Here is a 15,115-nt window from a genome sequence, read left to right as displayed (position 1 = left end):
ATAAATTGTCTTTTGAAATTGTGCCACCCTCAGGGACCCCTCACCTAACCTAAACAGTGTGGCCATTGCAGACTACATGTGTTGGTGCAGGCTAAATTGAAAAGACGACCTTTCACACACCCCTGTGTGCCAGGTCCCTTAACAGTCCATGTGCCAGGTGTAAGTCACCCCTCTAAAGCAGAGGGCATATATGCACAAGCAGATATGTCCCTGCTATGTCTGTTGATTCCGAGACATGGTAATTGTACAGGGAAGCCATTTTAAATGCATGTGTTGGACGCTGGTCATCCCGAGTTCCCTAGCTACATGATGGCTTCTCTGAATTGTGGGATGTTTGGTATCAAACATCTCAGAATAATAAACCTTCACTGTTCCAGTGATGGATTTATTAATAAATGCACAAAGGGGGCATCTTAGAGGTGCCTCCTGAAAACCTACCAGCTACTAGTGTGCTGACAGTTCAGCCACTACAGATGCGTTTCTGCGCCCCCGCCAAAAAAAAAAAAAACAGATGAGAGCCAGTGCTCTCGAGGGCCTGAGACGAAGGCCTGCTCTGGGCTGTAGTGTGACCACCTCCCCCAGGCAGTATGGACATTCCAGGCCAGGGGGTCGCCTTTGTATTGCGACCCAGGTGTCTCCAGATGGGGGAGATGATCAACACCCCTGTCCTGACCCCACTTTTGGCTGTTGCACAGGCAGGAAAACTAGTTAAACTAGAATAAGTGCCCACTTTATGCCAGGCCCACCCCTAGCGTGGATGAACTGAAGTGGACACTACTTTGCAATTTCTTCCATCTTGCTTGGAAGGAATTGGGGCACTAGGGTTAGGGTGGTGCCCACTCCCCAGTGGAAATGATCATAGGAAGGGTGTAGTCATCCTAAAAGCGGTCAGCCAATTGGCTACCAGCTGGTACTCCCTGTAACACCCCTAAATTGAGTATTTAGGTGGCACCCCCAAAACCCTAGAACTCAGATTTCAACAATCTAAGAAGACCCAGACAAAGAAGAGTTACACCCACCGAAAAGGAAAAGAAGCAGCAGCTGACTTGGAACCAGCCCCTCCGGCCTGTCTTCTGACCTCGAAGGATCCTACACAAGAAGCCAGCTTCATCCTTCAATAAAGACTCAAGTCTCCCGTGGGCACCGGACTTGCCCTGTGACAAGAAATTTCAAAAACAAAAAAAGATTCTGCGGCTGCAGGAACCGGGAAACCAGATACCAGAAGTGACCACTGCACCGGACATCCACGACTCAAGGTGAAGCCAGTCGACGGTGCCAGCTGCCCAGAGACCGAATCCAGTGTGGTCCCACCCATCTTGGACTCTCCAGCGACGCCTGAGCCTCTGCACGCAGGCCCCCCGCCACAGGCTAGTGGAGTGAGAAAACCTAACATCTCCACCAACCTTGACCCCTGATCCCAGCTGAGGTGGGTCATTGACACCAACCACGTTCCCTGACTCCTAAGAGCTCTGTTCCATCCTGGGTCCATCCTCCCAGACACCCCGATGACGCCTGCAACCTCAACAAACAGAACCCCCTGACAGAGACTGTTCCCGGATGTGAAACCTGACGCCTAAAGACACCCCTGCATCCTTCACCCTTGGGCACAGGAGAAGAGGACCAAAGGTGCACCTACATCCCAAGCACCCCAGGTCTACTACCTCCCTGTTTGTTGTGCCTGACTGACATCCTTGCCAGAGCCTGCAGCCTGTCTTCACAAGGGCCAACCTTCCATAGGAAACCTCTGGGCACCCAATGCCTCACTGCACCTGGCCCCCTGATGTTGGTGTGGCCTGTTGGTGTGTTTCTGATCAGAGCCCAATACTTATCTTAACTCCCTGAAATTGGCTTTGTAAATCGTTGTTAACAATGTGCTTGCTGAACATTGTTTTTCCTCTACAAGAAAACATTGAGAGAATTAAAACAAAATTGCACTATTTCTGAAACTGCAAAGTATTTATGCTTAAAATTCTACTTACCCGATTATGAAGTTCTTGGGTTTGAAACATATATAAAGAATAAGTGTTATTTTTCTAAAGTGGTCTCTGATTTATTCTTTGAGTGTCTCATTTATTGCCTCAGTGAGTACAACAAATGCTTAGCACTACCCTCTGATAAGCCTGCTGCTTTCCCACACTACCACAAAATACAGCATTAGTCCTATCTACTTTTTTTTAATTTTTTTATTCTTTATTGGGGATTAAGGTATGGTACAAAGTAATACAGTATGTAGTGTACATTAAAGTATGTTGCCCATATGTTTCTGACAGTTGACAGTGGCTGATTACTCTATTATCGGACATATAGGTGTAACAACTATATAACGTAAACATTATCAACATATGAGGTATGAAGTCAGGAATGGTTAGAAGAAACAGTAGATAATAGGTGTGGAGGGGGGAAGGGTTGAGGGGAGGGGGTTGGGTAGGGTAAGGAGGGGGGGGGAGCAGGGGGAGGAGTTGAGTCAGTGTACCAGGGTGACTCGTAGTGTATATTGATGATTCCTTTTATTGCACATACCATCATGGAGGATTTTGTATAGGTATGTGTGTGGATATTTATGATGCGAGATATAGTATCCGGGATGATGATGATGAGGAGGGGACCGGGGGCAGATGAGGAGGATGGGGTTGCTGATTAAGGTTGTGACCCTTGTAGAGTTGGAGGGTTCCGTCTGGGGTGGGTGGTCTAAGAGTTGGGGAGGGAAGGAGAGGCTGAAGTTGGCGTGAAAGATAGGGATGGGGATGAGTTGGATTAAGGCTGGTGAGCAAGATATGCGATGTAAGATGTTGAGAGAAGGGGAAGGAAGAGAGAGGGAGGGGAGGAGGAGGGGGATCTAGTTGGTATCTGTCAGCTGTCCACCAGCTAGTGGGAAGTGAGGGGGGGGGGGGATGAGGATGAGGTGTTGCGGGTGCCAAGGATTCTAAGTGTAGTGTATTGGGGAAGGGTTCAGACATCTACGGTCCTGTCAGGAAGGGACTCCAGACTTCAGTAAACGGGGCCGCCTGATCTTGTAAATTATAGATTATCTGTTCAAGGGCAGCAGTTTGTATCATAGCGGTCATCCATTCTTTCAGTGTAGGGGCGGTGCTAGATCTCCAGTGCTGGAGAATGCAAATTTTGGCTGTGGCGATTGCCGTGCGCAGCAATCTCTGCTGAGAACGTGTCAGGGGGGATATGGGCGCATGTCGTGAAGAAGGATGAATGATGGCGGGATCGGGTGCGGTATTTGAAGAGAATCCGCCAGGGTACGGGGCACAGTGTCCCATAAAGAGTGTACCGATGGGCAGTGGCAAAGGATATGTAGCAGGTCACAGTAAGGGTCTGTGCATCGCCAGCAGTTTGCATGTGGTATTAGGCCCGCTTTGTAAAGCCTCATTGGTGTCCAGTACCAATCCTAGAGGATTTTGAATAGAAACCCCTTCAGTCGGGCCTCGCGGTTGCCTCGATCTAGCGCTTCCAGGATGCTCAGTATATGCCGTCCCAAGCCGGCCTTGCCATTTTAGGCGTAGGCTTTCAAGAAGGGGTTGTGAGTAGAGGTGATTAAGTAGCACAGTCCTATCTACTTTTGCCTCTGAAATACCAATTGAGGACTCACTGGACTCTCTGCACAGTGTACTTCATGTTAATTTACTATTGTGGGACGATGGCTCTCTAAATAGTGCACTATCAGCCTGCAAGAATACCACTTAACCACAAAAGAACACACTAAGTGGTAGCAGGGGTACCATTTACTAGGGACTTAAAGTGGTTGCTAAAGAGTTTGCCAGTTGTGCAAAACAACTGTGCAGTTTTGGGGAAAGAGATCTGGCACTGGGGATCTGGTTAGCAGGGACCCAGTGCACTAACAGTCAGTCACATGAGGAACCAGGCATAAAGTTGGGGCTAACCATGTCAAAAAAGGGTGCCTCCCTACAGCTATGAACCCTTCTTACTTCACAAAAGGCTATTTCACCATCTCCTCCTTCACCTTTAGCAGTGCATGTACATTTTTTCATTCTACAATAAACAGTGTTCCTACATAGCTTGACAGTAGAGATTTGTGAGATTCTGATCTCCTGTGCTTGCCATTCTATGCTGAGCATGGCCCTTATCTGCCCCACACTCATTACTGGATTCTCTGGTCTTGCTAGGTAAACAGGGCACTCCCCCCCAGCATTTCATTCCCTTCTACAAGTCGTTCATCATCTATAGTGGAGGCCTTGATGTTTTTATGTTTTTCCATGGTTAATGCTAGACATCTGCAAAACTATCTCCATCGCTTAGATTTATTAGGAGTTCAGTTTTTATATCTTCCTGAAGTAACAATACTTTGATCATGTGCATGAAAAATCCAGGCTATTGATTGGTCATGGAAAAAATTAGCTCTTTTGCCTGAGAGAAAGTATGATGTCTTGAATGGGGGATGGGGGGGGGGGGGGGTCAGGGAGAAATATTTTTATGTTATGTTGATTTGTTTACCACACTAATCACCCATGAGGGTATCCAGGCACTTGGTCTGGTGTGTAGTTTTGCTTTTTGCAGATGTGTTGAATGCGTGCAAATGAGGCAGAGCGTATGTGTCTGCTGGATTAGTGTCTTTGTATGTGTGCATGAGAAGTTTGAATTGGTTGTGAATGGGAAGCCACTGAAGCTTCCTGAGGTACGGTGCAAAGTGGGTGTGATATGGGACGTAGAGTATGAGTCTTGCAGCAGTGTTCTGAATGGTCTGACGTCTGTGTAGGAGTCGAAGTAGTGTGTGTTGCCAAGGTCCAGGCTGCTGGTGATGAATGCTTGCGTGGCGGCCCATTTGGTATTCCGAGGCAACTATGTGAAGATTTTTCCCAGCATGCGTAGAATGTGAAACCAGGAGGTGCACACTACATTGATTGGAGCTGTAATGTTGTGCATGCCGTCTAGGATGATCTCTAGATTTTCTGCGTGGTCTGTGGTTGTTGGTCCTAGCTCTAACAGCCACCAGGTGGAGTCCCATGGGGAGGTGGTGTTGCCGAAGACCAGTACTTACACCTTGTTGGAATTGAGCTGCAGGCAATTGGCTCGTATTCTCTGTCAGTATGGTCTTGCAGTTAATGAAGTTGGTTCTGGCAGTGGTTGTTTTGTAGGTGAGATTGAGGGACGATCCCCGTGGGACTCCACGTAACAACTTGGTCTCTGATGTGAAGGTGGCAGCCTGACCTTTTGGGTTCTTCCTATGAGGAAGGAACAGATCCATTTGAGAGCAGATCCTTATATTCCAGTCTTATGTAGTTTTCTAATGAGGGTGTTATGGGAGACTGTATCAAAGGCCGTAGTGAGGTTGAGCAGGATGAGGGTTACTGTTTCTCCTTGGTCCAGGATGATTTGAATGTCATCAGTGGCCGCAATGAGTATTGCCTGTAGTATATGATACTTAGGTACCCAGGGCATTGGTACACCAGGGATCTCATATGGGCTGCAGCATGTATTATGCCACCCATAGGAGCCCATGCAAACGGTCTCTGCAGTCCTGCCATTGCAGCCTGTGTAAAATGGTGCATGCACTTTTCACTTCAGATATAAGGATTGCCTTATATCACAATCACAGCACTTGGACACTGTAAATCACCCTGCTGGTAGGACCTTCAGCCCAAAGGCAGGGCGCATGTACCTAAGTGTGAGGGTACTCTTGCATGAGCAAGGCATCCCCACAAACCCCAGACTCCATTCCCTGGGCTTTGTAAGTGCGGGGAAGCCATCTTAAGGTATGTAGTGGACACTGGTCAACACGAGTGAACCAGCTACATAATGGCTTCTCTGAACCTAGGCATGTTTAGTATCAAACATGTTGGAATCATGCAACTACATCAATTCCAGTTCTATTTGCATGATCCAATGCACCCTTGGGGGGGGGGGGGGGGGGCGGATGTCCTCAGAGGATCCTCCAGTTCTGCCTGTGTAGGCTTATGGGTCTGGCTACCAGATCAGTCTGCTGCCGACCCCACACACTGTTCTGCCCTCCTGCTGATGACCTGAACTCAAGCAGGGGAAGGCAGAACAAAGGATTTCCTGCAAGAGAGGTGTGAGCACCTCTCCTTTTAAAATGGGTGTCTCTGGGCTGGAGTGGCCTCTAAACACCACCAGACTGCTTTGAAGGGCCCATTTGGTGCCCTGCTTGTATAGTCCGGTTTGCACAAGTTCAGGAACCCCTGGTTCCCGCTCTGGCACAAAATTACATAAAGCACAGGTGTAGGAAGTTGGCTCTGTATATACTATTTCAAAGTAAGAAATAGTGTGCACAGAGTCCAAGGGTTCCCCTTAGAGGTAAGATAGTGGCAAAAGTAGATCATTCTAATGCTCTATTTTATGGTAGTTGTAGGAAGTTGGCTCTGTATGCACTATTTCAAAGTAAGGAATAGTATGCACAGAGTCCAAGGGTTCCCCTTAGAGGTAAGATAGTGGCAAAAAGAGATAATACTAATGCTCTATTTTGTGGTAGTGTGGTCGAGCAGTAGGCTTATCAAAGGAGTAGTGTTAAGCATTTGTTGTACATACACACAGGCAATAAATGAGGAACACACACTCAGAGACAATTCCAGGCCAATAGGTTTTTGTATAGAAAAATATATTTTCTTAGTTTATTTTAAGAACCACAGGTTCAAATTCTACATGTAATATCTCATTTGAAAGGTATTGCAGGTAAGTACTTTAGGAACTTTGAATAATCACAATAGCATATATACTTTTTACATAAAACACATATAGCTATTTTAAAAGTGGACACAGTGCAATTTTTAACAGTTCCTGGGGGAGGTAAGTTATTGTTAGTTCTTGCAGGTAAATAAACCACCTACGGGGTTCAAATTGGGGTCCAAGGTAGCCCACCGTTGGGGGTTCAGAGCAACCCCAAACTCACCACACCAGCAGCTCAGTGCCCGTCAGGTGCAGAGGTCAAAGAGGTGCCCAAAACACATAGGCTTCAATGGAGAAGGGGGTGCCCCGGTTCTAGTCTGCCAGCAGGTAAGTGTAAGGAAATGCCTCCTTGGCATGGTTACCCCCTGACTTTTTGCCTTTGCTGATGCTATGTTTTGAATTGAAAGTGTGCTGAGGCCTGCTAACCAGGCCCCAGCACCAGTGTTCTTTCCCTAACCTGTACTTTTGATTCCACAATTGGCACACCCTGGCATCCAGGTAAGTCCCTTGTAACTGGTACCCCTGGTACCAAGGGCCCTGATGCCAGGGAAGGTCTCTAAGGGCTGCAGCATATCTTATGCCACCCTGGGGACCCCTCACTCAGCACAGACACACTGCTTGCCAGCTTGTGTGTGCTGGTGAGAACAAAACGAGAAAGTCGACATGGCACTCCCCTCAGGGTGCCATGCCAACCTCACACTGCCTATGCAGTATAGATAAGTCACCCCTCTAGTAGGCCTTACAGCCCTAAGGCAGGGTGCACTATACCATGGGTGAGGGCACCAGTACATGAGTACTGTGCCCCTACAGTGTCTAAGCCAAACCTTAGACATTGTAAGTGCAGGGTAGCCATAAGAGTATATGGTCTGGGAGTCTGTCAAACACGAACTCCACAGCACCATAATGGCTACACTGAAAACTGGGAAGTTTGGTATCAAACTTCTCAGCACAATAAATGCACACTGATGCCAGTGTACATTTTATTGTGAAATACACCCCAGAGGCCACCTTAGAGGTGCCCCCTGAAACCTTAACCGACTATCTGTGTAGGCTGACTGGTTCCAGCAGCCTGCCACAACCGAGACATGTTGCTGGCCCCATGGGGAGAGTGCCTTTGTCACTCTGAGGCCAGTAACAAAGCCTGCACTGGGTGGAGATGCTAACACCTCCCCCAGGGAGGAGCTGTCACACCTGGCGGTGAGCCTCAAAGGCTCACCCCTTTGTGCCAGCACCGCAGGACACTCCAGCTAGTGGAGTTGCCCGCCCCCTCCGGCCACGGCCCCCACTTTTGGCGGCAAGGCCGGAGAAAATAATGAGAATAACAAGGAGGAGTCACTGGCCAGTCAGGACAGCCCCTAAGGTGTCCTGAGCTGAAGTGACTCTAACTTTTAGAAATCCTCCATCTTGCAGATGGAGGATTCCCCTATAGGATTAGGGATGTGACCCCCTCCCCTTGGGAGGAGGCACAAAGAGGGTGTACCCACCCTCAGGGCTAGTAGCCATTGGCTAAAAACCCCCCAGACCTAAACACGCCCTTAAATTTAGTATTTAAGGGCTCCCCTGAACCTAAGAATTTAGATTCCTGAAACTACAAGAAGGAGAAGACTGCTGAGCTGAAAAACCCCTGCAGAGGAAGAACAGAAGACACCAACTGCTTTGGCCCCAGACTTACCGGCCTGTCTCCTGCCTTCCAAAGAAACCTGCTCCAGCGACGCTTTCCAAGGGACCAGCGACCTCTGAATCCTCTGAGGACTGCCCGACTTCAAGAAAGACAAGAAACTCCAGAGGACAGCGGCACTGCTCCAAAAGAACTGCAACTTTGTTTCAAGGAGCAGATTTAAAGACCCCTGCAACTCCCCGCAAGAAGCGTGAGACTTGCAACACTGCACCCGGCGACCCCGACTCGACTGGTGGAGAATCAACACCTCAGGGAGGACCCTCCGGCGACTCCGAGACCGTGAGTAACCAAAGTTGTCCCCCCTGAGCCCCCACAGCGACGCCTGCAGAGGGAATCCCGAGGCTCCCCCTGACCGCAACTGCCTGAACTCCATTTCCCGACGGCTGGAAAAGACCCTGCACCCGCAGCCCCCAGCACCTAAAGGAACGGAACTCCTGTGCAGGAGTGACCCCCAGGAGGCCCTCTCCCTTGCCTAGGTGGTGGCTACCCCGAGGAGCCCCCCCCCCTTGCCTGCCTGCACCGCTGAAGAGATCCCTTGATCTCTCATTGAACATCATTGAAAACCCGACGCATGTTTGCACACTGCACCCGGCCGCCCCCGCGCTGCTGAGGGTGTACTTTTTGTGCTGACTTGTGTGTCCCCCCCCCCCGGTGCCCTACAAAACCCCCCTGGTCTGCCCTCCGAAGAAGCGGGTACTTACCTGCTGGCAGACCGGAACCGGGGCACCCCCTTCTCTCCATTGAAGCCTATGTGTTTTGGGCACCTCTTTGACCTCTGCACCTGACCGGCTGTAGGAAGTTGGCTCTGTATGTGCTATTTCAAAGTAAGGAATAGCATGCACAGAGTCCAAGGGTTCCCCTTAGAGGTAAAATAGTGGTAAAAATAGATAATACTAATGCTCTATTTTGTGGTAGTGTGGTCGAGCAGTAGGCTTATCCAAGGAGTAGTGTTAAGCATTTGTTGTACATACACATAGACAATAAATGAGGTACACACACTCAGAGACAAATCCAGCCAATAGGTTTTGTTATAGAAAAATATATTTTCTTAGTTTATTTTAAGAACCACAGGTTCAAATTTAACATGTAATATCTTGTTTGAAAGGTATTGCAGGTAAGTACATTAGGAACTTTGAATCATTTCAATTGCATGTATACTTTTCAAGTTATTGACAAATAGCTATTTCAAAAGTGGACACAGTGCAATTTTCACAGTTCCTGGGGGAGGTAAGTTTTTGTTAGTTTTACCAGGTAAGTAAGACACTTACAGGGTTCAGTTCTTGGTCCAAGGTAGCCCACCGTTGGGGGTTCAGAGCAACCCCAAAGTCACCACACCAGCAGCTCAGGGCCGGTCAGGTGCAGAGTTCAAAGTGGTGCCCAAAACGCATAGGCTAGAATGGAGAGAAGGGGGTGCCCCGGTTCCGGTCTGCTTGCAGGTAAGTACCCGCGTCTTCGGAGGGCAGACCAGGGGGGTTTTGTAGGGCACCGGGGGGGACACAAGCCCACACAGAAATGTCACCCTCAGCAGCGCGGGGGCGGCCGGGTGCAGTGTAGAAACAAGCGTCGGGTTTGCAATGTTAGTCTATGAGAGATCAACGGATCTCTTCAGCGCTGCAGGCAGGCAAGGGGGGGCTTCTTCGGGGAAACCTCCACTTGGGCAAGGGAGAGGGACTCCTGGGGGTCACTTCTCCAGTGAAAGTCCGGTCCTTCAGGTCCTGGGGGCTGCGGGTGCAGGGTCTTTTCCAGGCGTCGGGACTTAGGTTTCAGAGAGTCGCGGTCAGGGGAAGCCTCGGGATTCCCTCTGCAGGCGGCGCTGTGGGGGCTCAGGGGGGACAGGTTTTGGTACTCACAGTCGTAGAGTAGTCCGGGGGTCCTCCCTGAGGAGTTGGTTCTCCACCAGCCGAGTCGGGGTCGCCGGGGGCAGTGTTGCAAGTCTCACGCTTCTTGCGGGGAGTTGCAGGGTTCTTTAAAGCTGCTTCTTGAAACAAAGTTGCAGTCTTTTTGGAGCAGGTCCGCTGTCCTCAGGAGTTTCTTGTCGTCGTCGAAGCAGGGCAGTCCTCAGGGGATTCAGAGGTCGCTGGTCCCTTTGGAAGGTGTCGCTGGAGCAGAGTTCTTTGGAAGGCAGGAGACAGGCCGGTGAGTTTCTGGAGCCAAGGCAGTTGTTGTCTTCTGGTCTTCCTCTGCAGGGGTTTTCAGCTGGGCAGTCCTTCTTGTTGTTGCAGGAATCTAATTTTCTAGGGTTCAGGGTAGCCCTTAAATACTAAATTTAAGGGCGTGTTTAGGTCTGGGGGGTTAGTAGCCAATGGCTACTAGCCCTGAGGGTGGGTACACCCTCTTTGTGCCTCCTCCCAAGGGGAGGGGGTCACAATCCTAACCCTATTGGGGGAATCCTCCATCTGCAAGATGGAGGATTTCTAAAAGTCAGAGTCACCTCAGCTCAGGACACCTTAGGGGCTGTCCTGACTGGCCAGTGACTCCTCCTTGTTGCTTTCTTTGTTCCCTCCGGCCTTGCCGCCAAAAGTGGGGCCGTGGCCGGAGGGGGCGGGCAACTCCACTAGCTGGAGTGCCCTGTGGTGCTTTGAGGCTCACCGCCAGGTGTTACAGCTCCTGCCTGGGGGAGGTGTTAGCATCTCCACCCAGTGCAGGCTTTGTTACTGGCCCCAGAGTGACAAAGGCAATCTCCCCATGTGGCCAGCAACATGTCTCGAGTGTGGCAGGCTGCTAAAACCAGTCAGCCTACACGGGTAGTCGGTTAAGGTTTCAGGGGGCACCTCTAAGGTGTCCTCTGGGGTGTATTTTACAATAAAATGTACACTGGCATCAGTGTGCATTTATTGTGCTGAGAAGTTTGATACCAAACTTCCCAGTTTTCAGTGTAGCCATTATGGTGCTGTGGAGTTCGTGTTTGACAGACTCCCAGACCATATACTGTTATGGCTACCCTGCACTTACAATGTCTAAGGTTTGGCTTAGACACTGTAGGGGCACAGTGCTCATGCACTGGTGCCCTCACCCATGGTATAGCGCACCCTGCCTTAGGGCTGTAAGGCCTGCTAGAGGGGTGACTTATCTATACTGCATAGGCAGTGTGAGGTTGGCATGGCACCCTGAGGGGAATGCCATGTCGACTTACTCGTTTTGTCCTCACCAGCACACACAAGCTGGCAATTGTGTGAACAAAAGTACAGGTTAAGGAAAGAACACTGGTGCTGGGGCCTGGTTAGCACCTTAGGGGCTGTCCTGACTGGTGGGTGACTCCTCCTTGTTTTTCTCATTATCTCCTCCAGCCTTTCCACCAAAAGTGGGGGCAGTGGCCAGAGGGGCGGGCATCTCCACTAGCTGGATGCCCTGGGGCGCTGTAACAAAAGGGGTGAGCCTTTGAGGCTCATTCCAGGTGTTACAGTTCCTGCAGGGGGAGGTGAGAAGCACCTCCACCCAGTGCAGGCTTTGTTCCTGGCCACAGAGTGACAAAGGCACTCTCCCGATGTGGCCAGCAACATGTCTGGTGTGTGGCAGGCTGGCAGGAACTGGTCAGCTTACACTAGAAGTCGGGTAGGTATTCAGGGGTCATCTCTAAGATGCCCTCTGGGTGTATCTGACAATAAATTGCACACTGGCATCAGTTTGGCATTTATTGTGCTGAGAAGTTTGATACTTGTAAGGAAATGCCTCCTTGGCATGGTTACCCCCCCGACTTTTTGCCTTTGCTGATGCCAAGTTATGATTTGAAAGTGTGCTGAGGCCTGCTAACCAGGCCCCAGCACCAGTGTTCTTTCCCTAACCTGTACCTTTGTTTCCACAATTGGCACACCCTGGCATCCAGGTAAGTCCCTTGTAACTGGTACCCCTGGTACCAAGGGCCCTGATGCCAGGGAAGGTCTCTAAGGGCTGCAGCATGTCTTATGCCACCCTAGGGACCCCTCACTCAGCACACACACACACACTGCTTGCCAGCTGGTGTGTGCTAGTGGGGATAAAACGACTAAGTCGACAGGGCACTCCCCTCAGGGTGCCATACCAACCTAACACTGCCTATGCAGTATAGATAAGTCACCCCTCTAGCAGGCCTTACAGCCCTAAGGCAGGGTGCACTATACCATAGGTGAGGGCATAAGTGCATGAGCACTGTGCCCCTACAGTGCCTAAACAAAACCTTAGACATTGTAAGTGCAGGGTAGCCATAAGAGTATATGGTCTGGGAGTCTGTCATGCACAAACTCCACAGCACCATAATAGCTACACTGAAAACTGTGAAGTTTGGTATCCAACTTCTCAGCACAATAAATGCACACTGATGCCAGTGTACATTTTATTGTAACATACACCCCAGAGGGCGCCTTCGAGGTGCCCCCTGAAACCTTAACCGACTACCCGTGTAGGCTGACTGGTTTTAGCAGCCTGCCACACACCAGACATGTTGCTGGCCACATGGGGAGAGTGCCTTTGTCACTCTGTGGCTAGTAACAAAGCCTGTACTGGGTGGAGATGCTTATCACCTCCCCCTGCAGGAACTGTAACACCTGGTGGTGAGCCTCAAAGGCTCACCCCCTTTGTTACAGCCCCCCAGGGCATTCAGCTAGTGGAGTTGCCCGCCCCCTCAGGCCACGGCCCCACTTTTGGCGGCAAAGCCGGAGGAGATAATGAGAAAAACAAGGAGGAGTCACTGGCCAGTCAGGACAGCCCCTAAGGTGTCCTGAGCTGAGGTGACTCTAACTTTTAGAAATGCTCCATCTTGCAGATGGAGGATTCCCCCAATAGGGATGTGCCCCCCTCCCCCCAGTTTTCAGTGTAGCTATTGTGGAACCGTGGAGTTCGTGTTTGACAAACTCACAGACCATATACTCTTATGGCTACCCTCAACTTACACTCTCTAAGGTTTTGCTTAGACACTGTAGGGGCATAGTGCTCATGCACATATGCCCTCACCTGTGATAAAGTGCACCCTGCCTTAGGGCTGTAAGGCCTGCTAGCGGGGTGACGTACCTATGCCACAGGCAGTGTGGGGTTGGCATGGCACTCTGAGCGGAGTGCCATGTCGACTTAGTAATTATCTCCCCACCAGCACACACAAGCTGGCAAGCAGTGTGCATGTGCTGAGTGAGGGGTCCCCAGGGTGGCATAAGACATGCTGCAGCCCTTAGAGACCTTCCCTGGCATCAGGGCCCTTGGTACCAGTTACAAGGGACTTACCTGAGTGCCAGGGTTGTGCCAATTGTGGGGACAAAGGTACAGTTTAGGGAAAGAACACTGGTGCTGGGGCCTGGTTAGCAGGGTCCCAGCACACTTTCAAATCATAACTTAGCTTCAGCAAAGGCAAAAAGTCAGGGGGTAACCATGCCAAGGGGCCATTTCCTCCCAACAGGGAAGTGACCACCCCCCTGCCCAGCTCCTCCCCTAGGGAGGTGCATAAAGCTCTACCATCTTGGAAACAAGCTATACAGAGGCCCCTGAAAGCATCTGACTGGTTAGGCCAGATAGAAGATGTCCCTGACCTCCCTGTGATAGGTAGGTCTTTTAGTGTTACTTAAGGGCTCCCTCGAGGGTGCGTTCTCAGATTTGTTGAGCAAGACTCTTGAACCGCTGCTGGTCCGTATTTGGAACTGAAACAAGACTGTATCCAGTTAAGAGGGCTCACACTGCAACATTGTTTTTGCAGCTCCTGCAAGATTTCTGCAACATCTGTGGCTGTGCATCCTCCAGGGTTACAAGGACCCCGTTTGCATCCAAGAAGCGAGAAGGAATCTCAATTGGAGTGAATGAGTCGCTCCCCTGCATCCTAAGGCACCTCAGGCAGAAAACAGCTGGTTGATGGATCCTGCTGTTTCATGGACAACGAAAAGGCTTTGCTCACAGTTGGTGATTCTGTGGCCCTCTGGGTCCCCCTTGTCTTGTGACCAACTTGGGAGACTGTGGACTCTTGCTGCAGCCCCTGGAATGGAACCCAGTGTACCGCAACTGTTGCTTTTGCCAAGGTTTGTTGGCTCTTTTTCCAGGAGATCATCAGGCTCTAAGAAGTCCCAACCTCTGGCTCTCTGCGACTCAAAGATCAGCTTACACTCTGCCGCTCCTGCGACTTGGGACTCCTGTTTTGTTGTGCTGCTGAGGCTTTCATGCAACTCTGTGCCTGCTGCCAGTGGGTCACTCATGGGGGCTCCTCTGACTGGCTTTCCTTCCTGATTCTCTTCCAAGGGTCGAGTCACTAGGACATTGCTGGTCCTCAAAAACCCAAAAGTTTCTTTGCATCAGCTATTTGCATTTGCCAAGGCTTGTTGGTGGCCCTCCTGGCCACGGACCCTTCTGCAATCCAGCAACTGAAGTAGGACAGCTCGTGGGCGACTCTAAGCATCCCCTGCATCACCTGGACATCTTCCTACACCGTCCTGCAGAAAACTCACCTCCAAGAGGTTGGGCATTGCCTACCTGCACTCCTGGACATCTCAGAGTGGTCTGGAAACTCCCCCCTTTTTTTTCAGGTTCTTCACGTCCCGAATCCACACTTGGGTTCATGGGTCGCGACAGCAGCTGGACAATTGAGGCTTCTATTGACTTCAACGAGGGTTTCTGACACCACTTCACCCCTATACACCTGCGCTCCCTAGTGTAGGTACTCTGTTGTGCTGGATATCCACGGAGCACTCTAACATCCTTTTTAGTGCAAACTATTTTCTTTGGCGTCCACTGGGAAGGGTCCGAAATCCACAAAAACTAACTGCGATGGTCCTGTGTTAACCCATGGGACACTCTGCTCGATAACTCTGCACCTGGGCGCCTGTGGGATTTTTGCTACTT

The 15,115-nt window shown here is 50.3% G+C and overlaps 1 protein-coding gene across 4 annotated transcripts in view; it reads left to right on the top strand.

Moving 5' to 3' along the window:
- PUM2 (pumilio RNA binding family member 2) overlaps window positions 1–15,115 on the top strand; it is a 783,590-nt gene that overhangs the window by 387,023 nt on the left and 381,452 nt on the right. The window lies entirely within an intron of this gene.

The sequence above is a fragment of the Pleurodeles waltl genome, chromosome 5 (assembly GCF_031143425.1).
Source record: "Pleurodeles waltl isolate 20211129_DDA chromosome 5, aPleWal1.hap1.20221129, whole genome shotgun sequence".
NCBI lineage: Eukaryota > Metazoa > Chordata > Amphibia > Caudata > Salamandridae > Pleurodeles > Pleurodeles waltl.
The sequence above is the reverse complement of the archived record's forward strand: the minus strand, read 5'-3'. Positions and strand labels throughout refer to the sequence as shown.